This window comes from Euprymna scolopes, chromosome 46 (genome assembly GCF_053919585.1).
Source record: "Euprymna scolopes isolate OS-2025 chromosome 46, ASM5391958v1, whole genome shotgun sequence".
NCBI lineage: Eukaryota > Metazoa > Mollusca > Cephalopoda > Sepiida > Sepiolidae > Euprymna > Euprymna scolopes.
The window spans coordinates 146,374,838-146,395,670 of NC_136527.1; the positions used below are offsets into that span (position 1 = coordinate 146,374,838).

General features: G+C 29.6%; 1 long non-coding RNA gene across 1 annotated transcript; it reads left to right on the forward strand.

The window, feature by feature from the left end:
• Window positions 1-4,247: 4,247 nt before the first annotated feature.
• Window positions 4,248-15,874, forward strand: LOC145270747 (uncharacterized). Its single transcript, XR_013865545.1, has 2 exons — window positions 4,248-4,530; window positions 14,973-15,874. It is a non-coding gene; the product is annotated as an uncharacterized LOC145270747 (long non-coding RNA).
• Window positions 15,875-20,833: the final 4,959 nt, after the last annotated feature.

The following is a 20,833-nucleotide window of genomic DNA, read 5'->3' on the forward strand; positions in this document are numbered from 1 at the left end:
TAAATTGCTACACCTTTTTTTAAGCACTATACATCTAAAAGAAACAGTTGCTTTAAAATTGTTATATCTTTTTTAAAGCACTACACATCTTAATGAAACAGTTGCTTTAAAATTGTTATATCTTTTTTAAGCACTACCCATCTTAATGAAACAGTTGCTTTTAAATTGTTATATCTTTTTTAAGCACTATACATCTAAAAGAAACAGTTGCTGTTAAATTGTTATATCTTTTTTAAGCACTACACATCTTAATGAAACAGTTGCTTTTAAATTGTTTTATCTTTTTTAAGCAATACACATCTTAATGAAACAGTTGCTTTTAAATTGCTACACCTTTTTTTAAGCACTATACATCTTAAAGAAACAGTTGCTTTAAAATTGTTATATCTTTTTAAGCACTATACATCTTAAAGAGACAGTTGATTTTAAATTGTTATATCTTTTTAAAACACTACACATCTTAATGAAACAGTTGCTTTTAAATTGTTATATCTCATTTAAGCACTACACATCTTAATGAAACAGTTGCTTGTAAATTGTTATATCTTTTTAAAGCACTATACATCTTAATGAAACAGTTGCTTTTAAATTGTTATATCTTTTTTAAGCACTACACATCTTAATGAAACAGTTGCTTTTAAATTGTTATATCTTTTTTAAGCACTATACATCTTAATGAAACAGTTGCTTTTAAATTGTTATATCTTTTTTAAGCACTACACATCTTAATGAAACAGTTGCTTTTAAATTGTTTTATCTTTTTTAAGCACTACACATCTTAATGAAACAGTTGCTTTTAAATTGTTATATCTTTTTTAAGCACTATACATCTTAATGAAACAGTTGCTGTTAAATTGTTATATCTTTTTTAAGCACTACACATCTTAATGAACCAGTTGCTTTTAAATTGTTATATCTTTTTTAAGCACTATACATCTTAATGAAACAGTTGCTTTTAAATTGTTATATCTTTTTTAAGCACTACACATCTTAATGAAACAGTTGCTTTTAAATTGTTATATCTTTTTTAAGCACTATATATCTTAATGAAACAGTTGCTTTTAAATTGTTATATCTTTTTTAAGCACTACACATCTTAATGAAACAGTTGCTTTTAAATTGTTTTATCTTTTTTAAGCACTATACATCTAAAAGAAACAGTTGCTGTTAAATTGTTATATCTTTTTTAAGCACTACACATCTTAATGAAACAGTTGCTTTTAAATTGTTTTATCTTTTTTAAGCACTACACATCTTAATGAAACAGTTGCTTTTAAATTGCTACACCTTTTTTTAAGCACTATACATCTAAAAGAAACAGTTGCTTTAAAATTGTTATATCTTTTTTAAAGCACTACATATCTTAATGAAACAGTTGCTTTAAAATTGTTATATCTTTTTTAAGCACTACCCATCTTAATGAAACAGTTGCTTTTAAATTGTTATATCTTTTTTAAGCACTATACATCTAAAAGAAACAGTTGCTGTTAAATTGTTATATCTTTTTTAAGCACTACACATCTTAATGAAACAGTTGCTTTTAAATTGTTTTATCTTTTTTAAGCACTACACATCTTAATGAAACAGTTGCTTTTAAATTGCTACACCTTTTTTTAAGCACTATACATCTTAAAGAAACAGTTGCTTTAAAATTGTTATATCTTTTTAAGCACTATACATCTTAAAGAGACAGTTGATTTTAAATTGTTATATCTTTTTAAAACACTACACATCTTAATGAAACAGTTGCTTTTAAATTGTTATATCTCATTTAAGCACTACACATCTTAATGAAACAGTTGCTTGTAAATTGTTATATCTTTTTAAAGCACTATACATCTTAATGAAACAGTTGCTTTTAAATTGTTATATCTTTTTTAAGCACTATACATCTTAATGAAACAGTTGCTTTTAAATTGTTATATCTTTTTTAAGCACTATACATCTTAAAGAAACAGTTGCTTTAAAATTGTTATATCTTTTTAAGCACTATACATCTTAATGAAACAGTTGCTTTTAAATTGTTATATCTTATTTAAGCACTACACATCTTAATGAAACAGTTGCTTTTAAATTGTTATATCTTTTTAAAGCACTATACATCTTAATGAAACAGTTGCTTTTAAATTGTTATATCTTTTTTAAGCACTATACATCTTAATGAAACAGTTGCTTTTAAATTGTTATATCTTTTTTAAGCACTATACATCCTAATGAAACAGTTGCTTTTAAATTGTTATATCTTTTTTAAGCACTATACATCTTAATGAAACAGTTGCTTTTAAATTGTTATATTTTTTTTAAGCACTACACATCTTAATGAAACAGTTGCTTTTAAATTGTTATATCTTTTTAAAGCACTATACATCTTAATGGAACAGTTGCTTTTAAATCCTTACAATGTTATTACGGTTGTAAAATGAGACTCAGCTAAACTCTAACAAATTTCAACAAGCAAAGCCTTTAAATAATGATAATGTGAAATATCGTTGCTATTGTAGCGACAATTTTATATGGTCGGAAAAAGTTTCCAGACGAGACATTCTAATATCAATCACCACTTTAAACACACATGCACATGAGTAAGTGTACAATGTCCTAATTTGCCTATCTGCACACATATGAAAAAAGGACTATGTTATGCGCACAGCAGTACATCAAATAGTCCGGAACATTCTAGAAAATGCCTATATAAGCTTTAGCCCATGAAAAATCAAGTTTCTCTTCAGATTTCCTCAGCTCGACCTGGAGCGAAGAGACTACATCTACACAGGATGTTAAATTACAACAGGACTTCCTGCACATTATGCACCTTAGATTCTCAATGTGAAAAATTATCTAACGAGATTTATTCTTCTTGTCAACGTCTGTGCTCCACTCTATGGCCCCTCCTCGTCACGAAAAAACTCATCTACTGTCAATCCACTGTCAATAATATTCCCCATTCTTTATTTGTGCCTAAACTTAAACGTAGATTCCATGAAAAAAGCTTCTTTCTTAGAATTGCACGCCTGTGGAACTTTCTTCCGTTTGTCTGTTTTCAGCTGACTAAAATTTGGTTGTCTTCAAGTCCAACATAAACAAATTCTTGATTAATCGTCCCCTTAAAAATCCAATTACCCAAATTTCTACTAACGATTACTACGAAATTATCTCATTGACTTATTGATACATTCAATAACCCTTATCCTTGAGTGGCCTCCGTGCCTTTATAAGTGGTGAACCCTATGTAAAAAAAGGATTTCCTGCCTGTTATACACCTTAGATTCCCAATGTGGAAAAATTATCATGTCTAACGAGATTTATTCTTCTTGACAACTCGACTTCATATTTCGAACTGTTATTTGCATAAGCATTAAACACACACACATACACACACGTAATATAAACGGTTTGCTTGATCTATGATAGTAAATAAGGTTTTCTTGTGTGCGGCTCATTTGGTAGAGGTCTTACCTCGCATGGTAAAGGCTCGGGTTTCGAATCCTGTGTTCAGATGTGTCTAACTGATGAGCCCAAATGAGGCTGAAACTTGAGTCTTGGACTTTGTTGGCTTTCGTGGCTGTTGGTGGCTGCAATGTTGTCTGACAGTGGAAAAATATATATATATATATATATATATATATATATATATATATATATATATATATATATATTTGTTTTACCAAGTGATGGCACGGTCCTTAACAAATTCGTCCACGCAATTTCGAACACCATCGCCAAATTGACACGCCACATCACGAACAAATACTGTTGAATCGACAGACACGTTCCTTTCATAGCCGTTGCGCGAAACTAAATCATCACTTTGAGGTAAGATGGGTTGTTCATTAGTGGACTTCATTTGTAATCGAAAGGTCCCGCGTTCGCTTTTCACTGCAGGTAGGTCCAACTCATACGCATGTGCTCTTCCGCGCATGTTCGGTACACCTTCCTTTTATTTGAGTTGTTTATGTGAAATATTCAACATTTTTTTTTGATTATTCGGACTAATGTTCTCATCTGGGATATTAACAGTAATTCGACTAATCCAAATAATAATGAAATGTTTAGTTTTAAAAATAAATCTCATTTTTATATCTTCCTGTATCTTTTTCATTTTAATAAATTAGACATTCAAAAAATAAGAGAAATTCCATAAAGAAATACAAATATGCCTGAAGCAGTGAAACATTGACAAAAGTAATCTATTCTTGATAGGAAAACAATTCGGCACACTTAACTAACGAACGGACATTTTTACACGAGGAACGAAATAATGATTACACCGTTTTATGATGACCTAAATCCTTTGTTCTTTAGCAGTTTATTTTCTCTTTAAATAATTTCACGTTTAAATCGTGTTTTTCATCTTTTAATTTTGATTCTTTTATATTTTCATATATTTTATTTCTTAATGAATTGAACACACAAAACAAAATTTGTATCAATTTACTAAAGAAATCACAACAAACAAAACAAATTTTCTGTTTTGAACACAAAAAATATGAATCCATCCCCATGTTTTTCGTATAACTCCTGGAGAGAAAGGTAAGTTTATTTGTTTTCCTCCTTTTTTTTTTCTTTTTCTCACAAATCTAATCTATAACCTTTCATGTTGGTACTTGTACAGTTTTATCAAGACATTAAAAATAATGAAAATATCAACAAAAAAAGGGTAAATATCCAGATACGCTACTACAGAACACGACCACTCTAATTTGTTTTTTTGGGTTTGTATTACTGTACACATAGATTCGAAAAAATTGTCAAAAAACAAATATATAACAAATAAATGTTATCAAAGGCAAGATAAGTTATTTTTCTGCCAAACTGGATATATTTTTTGTGTTTTTATTCAATGTAACATATTTATTCAGCTCGAAAAACATACAGTGTTTACCGATGTATTCGAAAATTCAAGATGGCGTCTCACACCCTCTTTAACACCGTAAGTATGGAAAAAGGTGTTATAAATAAAAAAACTATACAAAATACTATTAAATATATATGTCAACCCATGTCACGGTAACATATATTGAGCGAGTTTTTAACAATATTTTATCCGGTTTTTTATTTATAACATCTTATCCCACATTTACCGTGTTAAAGAGAGAATCAGACGCCATCTTGAATGTTCCAATACATCGGTAAACACCGTATGGTTTTCGAGCTGAATAAACATGTTACATTGAATAAAAACGCGAAAAATATATCCAGTTTGGTAGAAAAGTAACTTATCTTGCCTTTGATAACATTTATTTGTTATATATTTGTTTTTTGACAACTTTTTCGAATCTATGTGTACAGTAATACAAACTCTGTTTTTATAGGTAATTGAGGTCGCTGACAACGAATCTGATAGTCAAACTTGGGGCAAATTTATCGTTTGTATGGTATTAACCCCCGAACCCATGAATAACGTTCCACCATTTTGCAGCTTCCGTTTATGCTTTACGTTTACGCGCGAGCGGGGGGGGGCGGATGTGATGTTGGGGTGCGCGCGCCCCAACATCACATCCCCCCCGCACTCGTGCCCCCAATGTACACAGTAAAATCTTCAGAAAATGTTAAATGGTGTTCTAATTGGTAAAAAATGTCGGTGCGTTACTTTTTGAAAATTTAAAAATTCTATGTTCCAGGTAAAAAAAAAAAAAAAACAGATAAATTACCCCCCCCCCCATTCCAACTTGGAGTTCTTTCCTTTTCTTGTTTTATTTCTTTTTCAGCTAATTTAAAATTTTCCACCCAAAGAGTGCTATAATGTATTTTTGAAAATTAGAAAATTCTATGTCCTGGAAAAAAAAATCCCCTCCCCCAACATAGTTTGCTTGGTGAAGCCGTCGTTTATGCTACAGCATGCATGCGCGTAGCATAAACGGAAGCTGCAAAATGGTGGAAAGTAGTTCGTGGGTTCAGGGGTAAATACCATGCAAACGGTAAATTTGCCCCAAGTTTGACTATCAGATTCATTGTCAGCGACCTCAATTACCTAAAAAAGAAACAAATTAGAGTGGTCGGTGTTCTGTAGTAGCGTATCTGGATAAATTCACTTAATTCGATCAAGTAGTTTTTTTTTTTACAGCGAAAACACAATTTGTTATGATACCAAGCAAAAGGTTCGATTTTTAGGAAGAAAAGCTATTAATAAAGATGGGGAGGGAGTGTCGGCGCCTTAATCTGAGTTCACCGTGGCATGTTCAACAATTTCTATTCAACGCACTCTCAAAAAAAAAAACAACAAAAACACTACTCGATCGATCAAATTAAATGAAATTTTTTTCGGAGATCTTCAGTCCAAAACGGATACGTATAACTTAAACTTTTTTCGATATTTTCATTTTTTATTAAACTGTACAAGTTCCTTAATTTTAAATATAATATAAGTTGTTGTCGTTTTTTTTTTACATAGGCGTCACCACTTATCAAGGCCGAGAGGCCACTCAAGGATAAGGGTTAAAGAGTGTACAGTAGTCAAAGGATAATATAGTAATCGATAGTAATGGAAGTTCGGTAAATTTGTTAACTTAAGTGGAACGGCTCGTCAGAAACTTGTTCACATTAGACTTGAAGACAACCATATTATAGACAGCTGGAAAGCAGGAAAACTGAAGACAATTCCACAGGCGTGCAGTTCTAAGAAAGAAGCTTTGATCATGGAATCTACGTTTAGGTTTAGGCACAGATAAAAAGTGGGGAAAATTATTGATAATGTTTTCAGCTAGTCGAGTGTGTCTTGTGAAAGTTTGGCGAGGAGGATAATTGCATCAGCAGTGACATATCTACCGGATCGATAGAAGGATCCAAGCATTTGTCCAGCAGCCTTAGCAAGAGATTTGATGTACGTATTCCATTTAAGATCAGGAGTAAAGGTCAAGCCCAGAAGCTTGTCAAAACTTGAGGCCTCACCAAGACGAGAGCCATTCATTTTAATTGACGCCAGATGTGGATCAGAACGTTGATGATGTAAAGAGAGAAGTTTGGTTTTAGATGCATTAAAAGTCACCAGCCACTCCTTCCCCTATTGTACATCGTGATCAAGATCAGAGGAGAGAGAATCGGAGAGAACTTGGTCGTTTACTGTCTTAGATGTGCTACCATAAATGGTAGTGTCATCAGCAAAAATGTCTACAAATGATGTAAGGATGTGATTTGGCAGATCATTAATGTAGATCAGGAAAAGAGTTGGGCCCAGAATGGACCCCTGAGGGACTCCAGCATTAATACTGTGAGCTTCTGATTTTTGCCCATCAACTACTACTCTTATGAACCTATCAGAGAGAAATGATTGAGAATGGAGAAGACATTTCCAGCTATACCATAGCTGGAGATCTTGTGAAGTAAACCTTTATGCCATATTCTATCAAAGGCATATATCAAGAGCAATTGCCTTAGAAAGGTTGCCTCTGTCGAGAGATTCGCAAATCCTATGAGATATAACTGTAAGCACACCCGCTGTAGATCTAGCAGAATGGAAACCATATTGTGTGTCACTAAGAAGGTTATTTTTGCTGAGATGGTTGATTACTTCTCTATTTAACACAGATTCCAGCAACTTACTCATGACGCACAGGAGACTTATTGGCCTGTACTGAGAGGGGGATGAACGATCACCTGAATTCCATAATACAGGGCGTACTGATGAGGTTTTCCAGGGTGTTGGGAAGCAACGTTTAAACAGTTTTCTAAGTATGGGCGTTTAAACAGTTTGTAAGTATGGGCGCTAGTTCTGGTTGAAGTTTTTTGAGTACTAAAATTGGAATACCGTCAGGGCCGGTTGCTTTACTGGAATCAAGGTTTTTGATTAGCTTGGCAACATCACGTACAGATATATGTATATCACATAGCGTGTTTTCTGATACAGGAGGAAATATCGTTGTTGATGTTGTTGTTGTTGTTGTTGTTCTCCTCCTTCTTCTTCTTCTTCTTATTATTATTATTTTCTTTCTTTTTTGCAATTCAATAAAAAATATTGTTTCTCTCATGCTTTATGAGAGAAATATGATTAAAAAAATATCCTAAAAATATTTTATTCGATGTTATATTTATATTTTTATAAAATTATGATTTTGTTTTGTAAAATTATGTGTGATTTCTGAGAAAATAATAATTTGATTCGACGTTGATTAAAATATTAACAATACATTACAACAACCATTTTTTTCGGTATTTTATTGTTTTAAGATAAAAGAAAATGCTTTCCCTTCTATACTTACATGTTATTTCAGAATTTACAATTACATAAAATTAGCACCTGTTTTATAACCAGTTAACAGTCACGGATACTTGTAATCGTTTGTCAGATTATAATATTTTTTGGTTTTTGCTTTCTTGTGTGTGTGTGTGTGTGTTACCCTGGCACTAATTGGGCGATTTTCTACCAGTATTTTGATTGATTCTCGATTTCGGGGCGATTATCGGGATTTCCCAGATGACCGTTTTTATATCAGCCATTCTTTTTTGAAAGTAAATAATTTATAACACAAGCAATGTCCATTGTTTTTAGTAAATTATGAGGTGGAGGTAAAAATTAGTTAGCACTGATCTTCTTTCTCATGTTAAAAATAGCTTCCTAAATAATAACACTATTATTAATGAGGTGAGGTGTTTTTATTTAAAACAGCAAAAACATAGATTTAAAAATGAAATTTATAAATAATTGACCAACCACGATTTTTATGAACAAAAAATGAATATAAATATAATATAAAATAAAAACATAATATTAATATAAAATAAAAATATAATATAAAAATGTAATATAAATATAAAATAAAAAATATAATATAAACAAAACAATAATATAAACAAAAAATATAATATTAAATAAAATCATAATATAAAAATAAAATAAAATAAAATATAAAATAAAAAATAATATAAATATAAATAAAAGTATAATATAAAATAAAAATGTAATATAAACAAAAATATAATAGAAATATAATAGAAAACAAAAACATAATATTTATAAAAATTATAAATATAATATACAATAAAAATATAATATAATATAAAAATATAGTATAGAATAAAAAATATAATATAAAATACAAAGATAATATAAATATAAAATAAAAATATAATACAAAACAAAAACATAATAAAATAAAATGATATAAAAATGTAATATAAAATAAAAACATAATATAAATATGATATAATAACATAAAAACAAAAACATAATATTAATAAGAAATAAACAGTATAAATAAAATATAATATAAATAAAAATATGATATATATATATATATATATATATTATATAAAATAAAAACATAATACAAATGCAAAATAAAAATATAACATAAAATAAAAATATAACATAAAATAAAAAAATATAAATATAATATAAAACAAAAACATAATATTAATATGAAATAAACATATAATATATAATATAAATATAATATAAAACAAAAACATAATATTAATATGAAATAAAGATATAATATAAAATAAAAATATAATAAAATATTATATAAAATAAAAACATAATAAAAATACAAAATAAAAATATAATATAAAAATGTATAATATAAATCTAAACAAAAAATATAATATTAAATAGAAAATAATATAAACAAAAAATATAGTATAGATATAATATAAAAAACATAATATCAATTTAAAATAAAATATAAAAAATAATAATATAAAATAAAAGAACATAATATAAATGTAAAATTATAACATAAAATAAATATAAAGATAAAATAAAAATATAAAATAAAATATAATACAAAATGAAAACATTATATGAATATAAAATAAAAACAATATAAAATAAAAACAATATAAATGTGAAATAAAAATATAATATAAAAAGAACACATAATATAAAATAAAATTATATTAATATAATATAAATGAATACATATAAAATAAAAAAATATAATTTAAAATAAAAACGTAATATAAATATAAAATAAAAACGTAATATAAATATAAAATAAAAAATAATATAAATATAAAATAAAAACATAATATAAATATAAAATAAAACAATATAAATATAAAATAAAAATATAATATGAATTTAAAATAAAAACATAATATAAAGTAAAAACATAATATAAAGTAAAAATAAGATATAAAATAAAAACATAATCAAAATATAAAGACAAAATATGATATAAAAATATAATATAAAATAAAAGCATAATATTTTAATAAAATCTGTTTTAACTGCTCGGGCCACTTTTGTCAGAGAATAGTTTTTAGACCTGGTTCTAATTTAGCAATTTATCTGATGAAAATCACGTAAAATGCCTTTTTTTTTCTTTAGTGTAAAACCGTTTCACAAAAATAGCAATATATATATATATACATATATATGACTGGCATTTCTTAGAAAGCGGATTCATATATACCTTATTTTTGTATGGTTTTACTGTTGTCCTCGAAAGTTCGTTTTTTTCTTTTTTTTTTATTTCTTTTTTCACTCCGTCCCATTCTCCTGGGTATTTCTTGAAGATTGCGTGTATATACGCGCATGGAGTTCACCATATTATGGTACTATTACCATACATTAACATGGGTACTAATTAGAGGTCACCATTTTGGTAGGCTCCCACTTTGGGGCACCTCCGATAACAGGGAGAACTGGAGCGCTGAAATAGAAAGAAATACTGGTAAAAGAAGACATTGTCTTCTTATAAAAATGAGGACGTGTAACGCGACTTTGTTATGAATTCATGAGGTTTTATATATCCAATATATATGTGTGTTTTACCGAAACTCGGGTTACAAAGAAAGACAGTGCATTTTGTAAAGTCTGTATTAATGTTCAATGCTCCTCTTGGCTACCTAACGGGAGCTGAGGAGTGAGGCGTGTGCTCTGTCTCTAGTCGCCGTGGAAGTAAGGACGTTTCCTTCACTCGAATGTCCCACGTAAACTGTTCTCATTTTTCATTGGCTGGAACCTCTGATGACGTATAAGAAGAAAGGAAGGAAAAGAGAAAAGAGTAGGGAGAAAGAGAGAACTAAGGTGAGAATACAGCCTAGTCTCATAGTAGTAGCAGCTCGCTACAATATCAAGTGACTTCATACGTTTAATGCATCCAAAACCAAACTCCTATCCTTACATCATCAACGCTCTGATCCCCAGCTGGCATCAATTGTGATGGATGGCTCTCGTCTGGGTGAGGCCCCGTGTTTTGACAAGCTTCTGGGTTTGACCTTTACTCCTGATCTGAAATGGAACACGTACATCAAGTCTGTTGCTAAGGTCGCTAGAAAGATGGTGGGATCCTTCTACCGCTCCAGAAGATATCTCACTACTGATGCAATTCTCTATCTATATAAAAGCCAAGTACGTCCAAGGATGGAATACTGTTGCCATATCTGGGCAGGAGCTGCCAAAAACAGCCTATCATGCCTTGACAGAGTACAAAATAGACTTCGTGGTTTAGTGGGGGATGCCCTTTTCTCTACCCTGCAACCCCTCTCCCACAGAAGAGACGTTGCGAGCCTATCCTTGTTTTATCGTTATTTTCATGGCAGGTGCTCGTCTGAACTCCAATCCCTGGTCCCCCCTCGCCAATCTTTCACGAAAAACACCCGTCTAGCTGAATCCACTGTGAAAAATTTCCCCCACTCTATATCTGTGCCTAAATCAAAACGCGGATTTCATGAACAAAGCTTCTTTCTTAGAACTGCACGCCTGTGGAACTCTGTTCCGTCTGCCTGCTTCCCTCCGGACTACAACTTGGATGTCTTCAAGTCTAATGTTAACAAATTCCTAATGAACCGCCCCCTTAAGTAAACACTTCAGCAAATCTCCTCACTAACGTAATGTACTTACAATAACCCTTATCCCTGAGTGGCTTCCGGGCCTTGATAAGTGGTGATCACTGTGTAAAAAAAAAAAAAAAAGTAACTCCCACATAAACAAATTGATTCTTAGTCGCTGTGGAATTAAGGACGTTTCCTTCACTCGAATGTCCCACGTAAACCGTTCTCGCTTTTCATTGGCTGGAACCTCTGATGACATATAAGAAGAGAGAAAGAGAGAACTAAGGTGAGAATACAGCCTAGTCTCGTAGTAGTAGCAGCTCGCTACAATATCAAGTGACTTCATACTTTGTAGTAACTCCCACATAAACAAATTGATTCTTAAATGAATTCATTCGATTGACGTGAATTCTAAAACACAAAGATCTCTTGATTGTTACAATTCACTAAGAAATATATGGTAACTAATAATAGAAACGAAATCATTAAAGATAAAACATTAAAACTCTAATAATGTAAATACCTTGGCTTACAAATAATTTAACATTAAACTTAATTGGAGCAAATCGATATGTCTACTAATAAAATTAATTTGCAATCATAGAAATGACAAATTTAAAGATCAAACATTCAAGACACTAAGTTCAAAGCCTGAGAATAAAAATATGTTTACGTTTATATAAACAATATGAACACATGAATAAAATTCAATTCTTTAAATAATAGAAACGAAATCATTAAAATTCTTATAATCTAAATGTCTGTGGTTACAAATAATTTGACGTTACACTTAATTGGAGCAAATCGATATGTCTACTGGAAATTTGTTTGGAATAATAGGATGGATAAATTGAGAAATGTATAAGAAATAAAAAAATGTAGTTGTGAAAAGCAAAGAGAATGCCAATCTTAGTCGTATTGTCATAAAATTGTTGGCTAAAACCTAAATAATACGGTTATGTTAAAGGTTAATTTGTTTAAGAAATTTAAATATTTTCTGCTACTAATATTTAAAGATAAAACATTAAAGGCTAATAAGTTAAACGCCTTTGATGCAAATAATGTTTACGATCAGATGAATTAATGGTGAAGAGATATTTTATAAGTTCTTTTTTACAGAATAAATCACAATGCAACTCCCATGTAAGGGGTTTCTATTTGGGACGAGAAAAACAAGAGTATTTTATATAATGATATAATGTTAGTATTTTATATAATGATATAATGTTAGTATTTTATATAATGATATAATGTTAGTATTTTATATAATGATATAATGTTAGTATTTTATATAATGATATAATGTTAGTATTTTATGTAATGATACAATGTTAGTATTTTATATAATGATATAATGTTAGTATTTTATATAATGATATAATGTTAGTATTTTATATAATGATATAATGTTAGTATTTTATATAATGATATAATGTTAGTATTTTATATAATGATATAATGTTAGTATTTTATGTAATGATATAATGTTAGTATTTTATATAATGATATAATGTTAGTATTTTATATAATGATATAATGTTAGTATTTTATATAATGATATAATGTTAGAGTAAATACGTCAAAATAAAACGTGTCTCATATGACTTATCTGTTTATAGTGATTGAAATAGTCTATGTAAAGATCAAACACTCAAGATACTAATAAGTTAAACGCATGAGAATAACAAAATATTTTTATGTTCATATTTAAGGGTAAAAACATATAAGACGTTTTTTTACTCTTTTTTCAACCGCTAAAAAGGCGTATTAGCACCTGGATGTAAGAGATTATAATTTTGAACTATTATTAACAGGGAAGAAGCAAGACGTCTCTTTATATTACATTTAAACTACTGCATTTTAGTACATCGAGGGAAGCAGAAAACAGGAAGGGAATTCCAAAATCTTTCGAAAATTTGCGGATGACAACTATTCGAGTATAAGACTTTATAAAGATAAGACTGTGTAAAACAATCATAGGGGTTCAACATTGTGTCGATGGGAAATTGTAGCAGCATCTGATTTGAGACTCTTTCTAACACGAATATAGTTATGGTATTGCACATGCTTATCCATGGCAAAATACTCAGTGCATTTGCTAAGTGAGATCTGTAGACGTCTATGACACTCTCTTGGTGTAAAGTAATTTTGTTAGTAGTGTTTAGGAAACCCACCTTCTTAAAGAAGTATTTGTAATTATCTCAAATTATTTTCTTATATCATAAGTAGTAAAGTAAAAATTTGTTCACATTAAAAACATTTGACGCATTAACACTTATATTTTCTTATATTATAATTAGTATAATAAAAATACTCAGTGTATTTGCTAAGTGAGATCTGTAGACGTTTATGACACTCTTGGTTTAAAGTAATTTTCTAGTAGTGTTTAACAAACCCACCTTTGTAAAGAAGTCTTTGTAATGTTTTTGAAAAAGCCGATCCGTCAAACCTTGGAAAGGCCAAATTTAAAAAAAAACAATATGGCGGCCTCGATTCTCGTAGATTTTATAATTCGTAAAATAAAAAATTGTTCATATTTAAAAACATGACGCATTAACACCTATATAAAATAAAAATTTGCAATTACAAATAATTTTGATTATTTTCGTATTATATTATAGTAAAATAAAATCTGTTCCTATTTAAAAATATGGGATGCATTGACCTTTATATACCAGTTAAAAGTTTGTAATTACAAATAATTTTGATTATTTTCTCATAAAAATTAGTAAAATCAAAATTTGTTCATATTTAAAGTCTGCAATTACAAAAACTGGTATATTCAGATAAATTAGAGGTAAACAAATCTTAGATGAAATTGAGAATGACAAGACAAAAACGAAATAAAAATGTGTAGAATTTCACTGCAACTTTTCTAATCAAATGAGATTCATTGTAGTTTCTTCAATCAAATTATTTTCATTTTGAGATCTAAACAATGGATTTTTATGCATTTCCTGTAATTCACTCTCATTTTTATATGAAGATATTCTTTTATTGGGTACATAAATTACATTAACATTCATTGTATTTTGTAGTATTGTATATATAAGTATAAATATGTCATTTTTCACATCTAAGCAAAATCGATCAATTGGCTGTATCTTAGAAAATATTTGATTATTTTTAACGTGTCTTCTATATTTTTTATAATAAATTAATGTCGAGATTGTTTGTTTAATTCAATAATGTTAATAACAATAAACAGAATATGTGAATGCAAATATAAAAATATTGAATTTCATTATTTTTTACAGATGTTCCTGATTGAACCCAATTTTAATGGAGTATCATTTTCTTTAAACATTATCCTATAATACTTTATTTGGGAAAGTATATTTACATTTGTTGAAGGATTTATTATATTGATGGATTTTTTAAAACAGGGATTAAAACAATAGTAAAGGTAATATATTTTGGAAGAATACAGCGACACCTGCAGAAAGATTTATACTATTGACAACAATTATTGAAGAAATTTTATGAAACACGTGTAATCATTGCACATCTTAAAGGTAAAATCATTTTTTGTGAAATGCGTGTTTAATGTTCAAATTGCAGAAAAGTTACTTTTAAAAAATGGTAGAAAAGTAACTTTTTATAAACTGATATTTGCAAAGATATCTTGGTGGGAATATATATTCATGTGAAATGTGTACATATAATTGTTTTAAATGCGTTTGAGTAAAGCATAAATACCAAGACTGGAGTAACGCTTGTTCTGAAACATCTATATATGAGCACTCACATTGGGGAAAAGACTCATAGTAGCAACTTATAAAGACTTTTGAGAACTCACACTAGAGAAAATATGCATTGTTTTGTGTGGATATTCATTTGAAGAAGCAATTTGCAAAGATATCTTAGAGAGAATATATATTCATGTGAAGTATGTACATATAATTGTTTTAAGTACAATTTGCAAAGATATCTTGGTAGGAATATATATTTATGTGAAGTGTGTACATATAATTGTTTTAAATACAATTTGCAAAGAGAACTTGGTAGGAATATATATTTATGTGAAGTGTGTACATATAATTGTTTTAAATGTGTGGAAACCCTTGTCTCAAGAATCAGATTTAGTTAAAATTTTGGGGGAAGTGTTAGAATATTCTTGTTTTAATAAATAAAGTTTTAGGACAAAAATGAAAACTAACATGGTGAAAAGGCCACATTATTGTGAAATGTGTGAATATGTTTGTTCTGAAACATCATTTTTAGTGAGACATTGGGGAGAAGACTCATACTTGTAACGTGTGATGATATTCTAGTTTAGAAATTTATGACTTATTCATGTAAAGTGTGTGGATATTCATTTTTTTCAAAAATCAGACGTAGTTAAACATATGACAACTCACACTGGGGCAAAGCTGTATTCTTGTGATGTGTGTAGATATTCTACTCAAAAATCAAGCTTACAAATTCATGAGAACTCACACTGAGGAAAAGCAATATTGTGGGGTGTGTTGACATTCTTATTCTAAAATAATACAATATGAGAACTCACACTGGAGAAAAGCCACATACTTGTGAAGTGTGTAGATTTTCTTGTTCTCAAAAACCAGACTCACACTGGAAAATGCAAGATAGTTTGGAAGTTTTGTGGATATTCTTGTTCTCAAAAATCAAATTTAGTTTGACATTTGAGAACTCATTCGAATATCTATGTATCTCATATAGAGTTCAAGTGTTAGCCCCAGGTATTGGGACCCTTGATCTCTGAGAACTTTGACTGAAGTAAAATGAAACAAAAAAGTGAAAAACCATATTCCTGTGATTTGTGTAGATATTCTTCTGTTCTAAAATCAACATTAGTGAGACATATGAGAACTCACACTGGAGAAAAGCCACATTCTTGTGAAGTGTGTGGATATTCTTGTTCTCAAAAATCACATTTAGTGAAACATATGAGAACTCACACTGGCGAAAAGCCACATTCTTGTGAAGTGTGTGGATATGCTTCTTCTCAAAAATCAAAGTTAGTGAGACATATGAGAACACACACTGGGGAAAAGCCACATTCTTGTGAAGTGTGTGGATATTCTTTTTCCCAAAAATCAGCGTTAGTGACACATATGAGGACTCACACTGGAGAAAAGCCACATTCTTGTGAAGTGTGTGGATATTCTTTTTCTCAAAAATCAGGGTTAGTGACACATATGAGGACTCACACTGGAGAAAAGCCACATTCTTGTGAAGTGTGTGGATATTCTTGTTCTCAAAAATACCACTTACAAATACATATGAGTTCTCACACTGGGGAAAAGCCACATTCTTGTGAAGTATGTGGATATACTTCTTCTCAAAAATCCAAGTTAGTGAGGCATATGAGAACTCATACTGGGGAAAAGCCACATTCTTGTGATGTGTGCGGGTATTCTTGTTCTCAAAAATCAGCGTTAGTGAAACATATTAGGACTCACACTGGGGAAATTCTTAAAAGAGCCCTCGGATATAAATTTAAATTATAATAGAATCAAGTGTTAGCCCCAGGAATGAGCCCCTTGATCTTTTCAAACTAACAAAAGTAAAATAAAATTTAAAAATAGGGAAACGCCACACTCTTGTGGAGTATGTGGATATTCTTGGTCTACAAAATCAAAGTTAGTGAGACATATGAGAACTCACACAACTGGGAAAAAGTCACACTTGTGTGGATATTCTTGTTTTCAAAAACCAGACCTAGACATATAATAGCTCACACTGGGGAAAACACATTCTTGTGAAGTGTGTAGATATTCTTGTTCTCAAGAATTAAAATTAGTAAGACATGTGAATACTCATACTGAGAACTGCAACGCCTTCTAGACATTCTTGAGTGTCTAAGGTATCTCTGTATAATTATTTGTCAAAACAACTTGGCATAGCGATGCTTTTCTTTAAAAATAAATCTTGATTAAGTAATCAAAATCACATTTTGAAGCCCAAATATATCTCACTACATAAACTTTTATGGGGAATACTGAACCAATTAATCTCCTTACATGGAAGACAACAGTGACATCTGTGCGATAATGGATTTCTTGTGAGATTTCTACTATTTAAGCAATTATCTGAAATAGTGGAGAAATTCAGACATCTCGGGAATAATATTTATATTATTGTGAAATATATGATTAATGTTCAAATAATATTTATATTATTGTGAAATATATGATTAATGTTCAAATAAATATTTATATTATTGTGAAATATATGATTAATGTTCAAATAAATAATATTTATATTATTGTGAAATATATGATTAATGTTCAAATAAATAATATATTATTGTGAAATATATGATTAATGTTCAAATAAATATTTATATTATTGTGAAATATATGATTAATGTTCAAATAAATAATATTTATATTATTGTGAAATATATGATTAATGTTCAAATAAATATTTATATTATTGTGAAATATATGATTAATGTTCAAATAAATAAATAAAACTTATATTATTGTGAAATATATGATTAATGTTCAAATAAATAATATTTATATTATTGTGAAATATATGATTAATGTTCAAATAAATAATATTTATATTATTGTGAAATATATGATTAATGTTCAAATAAATAAAATTTATATTATTGTGAAATATATGATTAATGTTCAAATAAATAATATTTATATTATTGTGAAATATATGATTAATGTTCAAATAAATAATATTTATATTATTGTGAAATATATGATTAATGTTCAAATAAATAAATAAAATTTATATTATTGTGAAATATATGATTAATGTTCAAATAAATAAAATTTATATTATTGTGAAATATATGATTAATGTTCAAATAAATAAAATTCTATGAAGAGATAAAATCACGAATTGCATAAAAGCTTTTAAATAGAAAACTTAGAAATATGTGTTACAAAATTAAGTTTCTTAAATTAAAGCATTAAATAAAATTTGCTTAAGCATATGTGAATTTGGACTAAAATGTCCGGATTAAATGTCATTTTTTTTTCTTGAAAGCATGAAATAATGTTTTAAGCATAATTGAATTTCGACTAAACTATCCGGATTAAACGTCATATTATTTATAACTACGTCGATAATCTTGTTCCATGATCAACTTTAGTGATAATCTTGTTACATGATCAACTTTAGTGATAATCTTGTTACATGATCAACTTAAGTGATAATCTTTTTCCATGATCAACTTTAGTGATAATCTTGTTACATGATCAACTTTATTGATAATCTTTTTCCATGATCAACTTTAGTGATAATCTTCTCCCGTTAACCATGCAGGTACACAGTAGGGAAATATGAGGATAGCCATGTTCTCAAAATCAAATTTGGTTAAACTTATAAGAAATCACACAAACGACTTCACTATTAAGATATCTGTCAAAAAAGTCGTGTAAGGCCTCCCACCGCAATCAACTCTATTCACAAACAGTGAATAGTCCAACAATAAACCTCAGTTCTTCCACACTAGTATCAATAATTGAACAACTGACATTAACTTCCAGAAGAAGAACTTTGCCTCACAATTGAGGAAGTAGAGTTGATGAATATGGAGGAAATACCTCAACTGTCAAAAATTAAAACATCAAAAGCTATCAAGGCAATGATGTAAACACCAATATCACCCTTACAAGACGTGTTTATTTGCAACATATCGATCACGAAGCTAAACCGGATTATATATGCTACATGACTCTACATTTTCTGAAAAACACTTCTTCAAAAAAAAAATGAATTCCAATTAAGGAATAATATATATATATATATATATAACACTTCTTCAATTGTAAAGTTTATGTGTGTTTACAGCAAAAAACTTTACAATAACATTGAACCAGAAACTTTAAAAGATATTGAACCTGTATAGAAAGAAGTTGTCTCCAATCAAACAATGCTTTGCAGCCTTTACTCTGTGTGTAAAATGTCTTGCAGTCGCAGGTCACCAAATGTAACCCTTGACCCTGTCTAAACTGCAATGATCATGATCGTCCTTCTCCCGGAAGCTCTGTACAAGATTTTTCCATGTTGCAGGTCTCGTTTGTGATTCCTGAGGCCGGCGTCTGCTAAAAATTAATTAGATTTTCATGCCTTAGCGAAAAAAATAAAAATGCAGTTAGTTTCTAGTCTACTCAGAGGTAATTCACACAATTTACAGGTACAATAAATATGTACAATTGTTCAGTTTGATTACACCAGAAAACAGTCCGGAATCTTATTCTTCATTCTCTATGGTGGATAGAAAAGGGTGTGGCGTCTCTCTTGGGTTAGTGTTCTTGTTTCATTATTTGGCTCCAATCTGATATCTCTCTGGTCCGGGCATTTGCTTATATATTGAGGAAAAGGGTTTGTTGGGGTAAACTGTTAGACCAATCATCGATCAACACGTTGTTCCGTGAAAGTCCCGATTCCTTGCATGGTCGGAAAACCTGGATTTACAGCTCAATCTCATTCCCACACTTCCAGGGGTTGACCGTTGACCCACTCTGACCTTTCACTAAAAAACAGACATCATTGAGCTGGGTTTTGCCAAGCCAAGAACGAAATTATATTTCGTTCTTGGCTTCCAAATGACATCTCTTGTCATTTTTCTCAAACAATGAAATCATATTTTTACAAAAACACAATAAAGTCATCCTTTCAGCTAGGGTAACCGTCGCTGCCCAGGTTCTTAATAATGCTTACCAGACAATACCAGCATAATTACCCGGCCTTACTCAGTGTTTAAGGGATCTCAATCTCCCCCAATTGGGAGCTGTATCGCTCCCTGAGGCGGTCACATCACAGTGTGGCAGTATAGAAAAATATCGTCAACAGGATCAGTTTTAAGCAACATGCAAGTATAATGGAGATTGAAAATTTAGCAGCAAAACATGAAAATCAAAAAATCAAAATCCGATAAGAAACGTTCATTAAAGAATACAACGTTATTCTGTAGACATTTGATACAGGAAAAAATCACTGTGGAAACGCCACCACAGACATAATAGCTGGGAGATTTCTGGAGCCTCTGAGTGAGAATGAGGGGCATTGCAACCAAGGGGCCAAGTGGGTCCTGGATATACCTCAAAGAAATGAAAGTAAGAAATGCCAGAGCAAAAGATAACGTCTGGAATGATTAAATGAAAGTTGGATCGATTCCAGA